Source organism: Miscanthus floridulus, chromosome 10 (assembly GCF_019320115.1).
Source record: "Miscanthus floridulus cultivar M001 chromosome 10, ASM1932011v1, whole genome shotgun sequence".
In the NCBI taxonomy this organism is placed as follows: domain Eukaryota; kingdom Viridiplantae; phylum Streptophyta; class Magnoliopsida; order Poales; family Poaceae; genus Miscanthus; species Miscanthus floridulus.
The window spans coordinates 70,742,154-70,748,153 of NC_089589.1; the positions used below are offsets into that span (position 1 = coordinate 70,742,154).

General features: G+C 43.6%; 1 pseudogene; it reads left to right on the forward strand.

Moving 5' to 3' along the window:
- LOC136484844 (ankyrin repeat-containing protein ITN1-like) overlaps positions 1-4,997 on the forward strand; it is a 51,334-nt pseudogene extending 46,337 nt beyond the window's left edge.
- The last annotated feature ends 1,003 nt before the right edge of the window (positions 4,998-6,000 follow it).

Consider the following 6,000-nt stretch of genomic DNA (forward strand, 5'->3'; position numbering starts at 1 on the left):
AACTGAGCAGGAAGAATAAGGAGAATTCGCAGAAAGCAACGAATCCTCATCATCTCGGCTCTCGTGGCTACGCCAACAAGATGCCAGAATTTGAAGCAGAACTTCAAAAGATGGATTGCCTTGCTGAGGAAGGCGTTCAGGTTGAGATCGCCGATTGGGAGCCCAGATCGGTAATATACTGTATGGGGAGAAATGTATGGCACGTCGAGGACGGGAGCTTTAGCTCCTCAAATGTACCCATGAGCGAACTCATCCAGAGGATCTCCCAGGTAACTGAGGAGGTGAGGCAAGGGACTTGCACTTCTAATAGGGAGAAAGACGTGCTCACCCAAGCACTCGGAACTAAGGAGCACCCTGGTCGCACTAGAGGAACCGGTGTTGTTCCTTGGAAACTAGCATTCCCCCAAGAATCTAACACTTACCGGAGCCGCTCGAGGGGTAGAGAGGAACATGAGGCAGAGTATTTGAGGAGACTAAAAGAGATGGAAGACAGAATGGAAGCACGGATTGAGGCGACCGTTGAAGCACGAGTTGAGCAAATTTTACTGTCCAAGGGGTCAGCAGTACCACAAAACCCTACTCCTACTGCCTTTAGCCCACAGTTTAGGGGTCGCAGCAGCTGCGGATCGACCCCGCTCGATGAAGAAGAGGCGAATGTGCCTCATCTAGTGGACGACATCACCGAACCCATCAATGTCAGGTTGTACATTCGTCAGGAATGGACAAAGGACAAGGTGGCGCTCGTCTAGGCCTGGCCTGTGGGAGACGGGACAATTAATGGCCGCCCAATTCCACTGGGGTATGCTCGCGTCACCATTGACAGAATACTTGATAAGAAGTATAACAAGATACCCATTGAGTACCCCATAGCGGAAGACACGCCGAAACTTGGTCATAACAAGGGCTCTCAAGTGGCCTGGCGCAAGCGCTTCATTAAGCTTGACCACCAATTGTCCTCTGATGATGAGGACGACTACGAGTCTTCGCCCACCTGCGATGATAACTCACCATCTCCCAACAGAGATCACTCCCCTCCTCATTCGGAGCCATCACCCCTGAGAAGACAGAGGTCTCCTTCTATTCCTCCTTGTCCGACTCCATCTTCATCAGCCCCGAGAAAAGAGACTCCTCCTCCTCCTCCTCCTCCTCCTCCATCTTCATCAGCCCCGAGAAAAGAGACTCCTCCTCCTCCTCCTCCTCCTCCTCGTCCGACTCCATCTTCATCAGCGCCGGGAAAACAGAATTCTCGTTGTCATCCTCCTCCTCCTCCACCTCAGCCCAAAACAAGATCAAGGACATCATCGCTGTCATAGAAAAGTCCTTGGATTCGGTCGCTAATGCTCCCAAAGTGGACCAACAGAAAAGAAAAAGGTCGTTCAGTGGCAGCGTTACCTCCTTGATGGAAGAAAAATTTACAGCACACGTCAAGAAGGAAGATTGTATTAGTTTCTTCAATCTCTGTGCCTCATTGCCTTCGTTTATGTTGAAGTCCGAATTCGAAAGGCAAACACAGAATAAATACGCTACAACAAGAGACGAAGAAATACACAATAAAGATTTAAGGAATATACATAAGTACGTCGAAGACAACCCAGAATTAACCATGGAAGAGGCCGCGACCATCTATTATGATGTACAAGGGACGGCAACACCAGCAATGAAGTATGTAAGGGGCAATTTTTTGGTTCATGATCATGAGTATAAAAATCTGGCAACATATATGCGCCATTTACATGAATATTACATGGCTCAAGCAACAGAGATGGACAACTTTGGTTTTGAGGTTATTATCCGTTTGCCACATGTTTTCAATTATCCTGAAGAAGAGAAGTTCGATGTTGAGTGGGAGTGCTTGTTCCAGCTATACCAGAAACGTGATCTCGATGTTCAACTGTTGACGCTGTGGACTATGTAAGTACCCTACACGCACGATATTACAATTAACTACTCTCTCGATACACAAATTGTTAACTTTTGAGCACTTCCCATGATTTTATGTAGGTGTATAGCAAAATTTTACATTCTAAAAAGCAAATGGGATTACATAGGCTTCTTGGACCCCATGCGAGTCAATGAGAGGACATGTCTAGGCCTCTATGGATGTGAGGTGGAAGACCTGAAACAGAGATTGATTGCTGTTTTCGACGAATTCACGATGAAGAAGAAAACCCACATACTTCTAGCCTATAACTGCGAGTATGTGTTCTCGGCTTTTAATTTTATGCTTCTTTTTTTGTTAAGATTATTCGATAATTAGGATTCTGTGATTGCAGCAACCATTTCGTCTTCATTTGTGTTAATCTTGCCAAAAATCTGCTCGAGGTGTGGGACTCAAAGAAAAAACCATTTCATCATCTGGATGCACTGGTGTCAGTGCTGAATTAGTAAGCGATCCTAATAACATATTATTTTCTAATCACACATACCCGCTTTCTAATGTTTCTCCTTTTAATGTTGCTCAGTGTCCGAAGAAGCCATATCGGTGGGAAGCCGGTCCCATTCAAGGTTGTCGAAATGGAGGGGAAGTACCTATCACAGCCGGCGGGAAACAATGAATGCGGGTTTTATGTAATGTGGGCAATGCTTCGCTACATCGGCGAGAAATTGGAAGAAGCCGATAAGTTGGTGTGTATAATCCCCATTTCATTTATGTCTGTTAATAATTCAACAAAATGATTTACTGTTCCTCTTTGGATATCATCTTTTTTGAACGACAACGCAAGAAATTTAAGCATGAAAGGCTGCTAGAGATGAAGATCGTCGCACTACAATCGGAGCTGTCAAAATTCATCTTAGCCGAGGTATTAGAAAAAGATGGACTATTTTCCATTGCACAATCCGTGAAGTACAAGGACCAGTATGGCCCAGAGCGGCTCGCCAGATTATTGTAAGAAGTCTGAGAATATTTCTTTTTTATTTTGAGGGATCGAGATCTAGATATAACATTTGAACTGTAACTGTAACATTTGTAATGTTTAATATTTATAGACCTGCCGTCTACGTAGCGTATATAAAGCGAAACCCGATCCCACGAAAAAATATAAATTAAAATAAATTATAAAATAATAAAATACGAATGGGCCATCACCACCGGTTAGCAACAAACCGGTAGTGTTGTCGTAACCATCACTGCCGGTTAGAGCCATGAACCAACAGTGTTGGACTGCTCAACACTGCCGGCTTGAGCCATGAACCGACAGTGTTCTCTTGCTCGACACTGCCGGTTTGAGCCATGAACCAACAGTGTTGGATTGCTTAACACTGCCGGCTTGAGCCATAAACCGACAGTGATCTCTTGCTCCGCACTGCCAGTTTGAGCCATGAACCGACAGTGTTGTCTTGATCAACACTGCCTACTTCAGCCATCAACCGATAGTGTTGGTTTGCTCAACACTGTCGGCTTGGGTCAAGAACCGACAGTGTTATCTTGATCAACACTGCCGGCTTGAGCCATAATCCGACAGTGTTGGCTTGATCTACACTGCCGGTTTGGGCAAGAACCGACACCCTTGAAGCAAACGTCACTGTCGGTGGGGACTACAAACCGGCAGTGTTATTCAACTAGACACTGTCGGGTGGAGCCACGAACCGACACTATTGTCTGTAGATCAGTGTCGGTTTTTAAGAACTGACAGTGATGTCAACCCCACATCACTGCCGGTATGCCACTGTCGGTTCAAAATCCGGCAGTGAAGGGGGTTTTTGAACCGGCAGTGATGTACAGATCTGGGGTAGTGAATAGATATTATAAGTACAAGAATTTCAACTTTATTTGAGGATAAATTTTTTTAGCAATTAATAAGATTAAAACTATAGATATGGATGAAAAATATTTAGTTTAAGCTATGTTCAGTAATTGATAAGTTTATCACAACTAGATAGGGACTATAGAGTATACATTATACCTATTGTATTAGAAAAATGGACAAAGAAAAACATACATTTTGATATAAGTAACTTTTATTAGTTAAAGGTATTAAGCAGTAACTAACATTGATTCTAACCCATGCGAGAGAATGGCTTGATGGACTAGTTAGTACTAGTGTGAAAACAATGCCAAAGCGCAGGCGCAGTTTACTAGTTCCCATAAACAACAACTAGGATCCACTCTGAAGGAATGAAAAGACAGATTTTAAACATAAATGACTATTTGGATTTCTGCAACCATGACAAACAAACCATGGAGTAGTAGGTTTTCATTTTTTCCATTAGTGTTATATTAATTAATGCAAGCACCATTCCCATTTTTATTTACACTAATGCAAAATGTTTCTTTAACCTTAAGCAGAATGAAGTGTCCATGCGCATGCTGAAAGCTGATCCTCAAAGTGCTCCTTCTATTTTTAATCTCCTCAAGGACGCCAAGGATGAAGTGACCAACTTATCAAGGAAGGATATCAAGTCACTGACTCAAACATACACAGGCAACACTTCCGTAGTGGCGATCCTCATCGCTACGATTACCTTTGCTGCTGCATTCACTTTGCCTGGAGGATACATCACTGATGCTGGAAACGAGGGGCTTCCCATCATGGCAAGGAAGATTGCGTTTAAGGCATTCTTGATCTCTAATGCATTGGCAATGTGCTCCTCACTTGCTGATGCCTTCATATGCGTCATAGCAAGATGGGAGGATCTTGAGTTCTTGCTTTACTACAGGTCTTTTACCAAGAAGCTTATGTGGTTTGCTTTCATGGCAACCACCACCGCATTCGCAACTGGTTTATACACTGTTCTGGCTCCGCAACTTCCATGGCTGGCTGTTGCGATCTGCATTGTGACATCTTTACTTCCCATTCTTACTAAGCTTCTTGGTGAATGGCCCATCTTGAGACTGAGATTTCGGTTGGGTTTGGGTCAGGTTTTCAAGTCGGAGCTCCTCGATATGCTCTAGCTTCATCGCCTTCAGTTACTGGTTCCATCTGTTTTCTTGTTTTTATATTGAAAACATAAGGATACAATATATGTTGCAACGTTTAACTGCTGAACAACACGATTGTTTTGGTTATTTGGAATCTATCTTCTAATAATAAAGAGACAAAATTTCTGGTGCGTTTTTTTTCGTCCAGCCCATTCTAATCTGGCCTAACTGTTCAATCCACTCGTGATTCGCTCCAGCTACTGACTGTCCGGCCGGCCCACTCACGGCCCACCTGCGCAAGCGAGGGAACTCCAGCTACCAGACTGTCCGGTCAATTTTTCAGCCCATCGGCCCAACGCGTAAACAGCCCAGTCCACTCCACCCATAAGGAAAACAACTGGAAAACCCGACAAAAATTCTGACCACACGAGGATTCAAACCGTGCCTTAAACCATGCAATTAACAATTGCTAATCACTAGACCATGTGAACTCACGTGATGTCAATGAATCGTTTTCTATTTACCCTCTACCACCTTCAAACCTTTACATTGAATCTCTTTTTTGTTTTTTTCTTTCTGATTCTGTTTTTCACTTGGTTCTATTTTTTATTTTCGTCCATATTTTTTTTCCTGTTTTTGCATCTTTTTTTCTTTTTTGGACCTTTCATTTATTTTCGTTCCATGTTTTTCCCCTTCTTTTCTCCCAAAGTTTCTGTCTACTCCGAGTATTCTTTCCATAGTTTTGTTTTTTTCCCAAGTGTACCTCTTATTTTTATTTTTTACTTACGCTTCTATCTCCAATACTAAACGACTTGAGTATTTCTTTTCTAATAACAAGTATCTTCTATTCGGCACTAGGCCTCCCCTCTCTTGGTGCTTCTCTGACCGGTGGCCATGGGCTCGTCATCTGGATTGGTGGCTCGTATGGATTCCTCTGTTGGCGAAGAGTTCGAGCGTGAAGTTCATCGTCGCTTTGGCGTCCAGGTGCACCATGATTCTCCTAGCCCTAGAGGCTCGTTTTTCTTGCTGGCTACTTTTCGTCGTTTTCTCTTTCGGCTTACGGAAGACAGTGTCTCTCTGGCGCTCCAATCCTGTCTGGGAGGGCTTGCATAAAAGTTTCACGTGGTGGAACTTAGTCA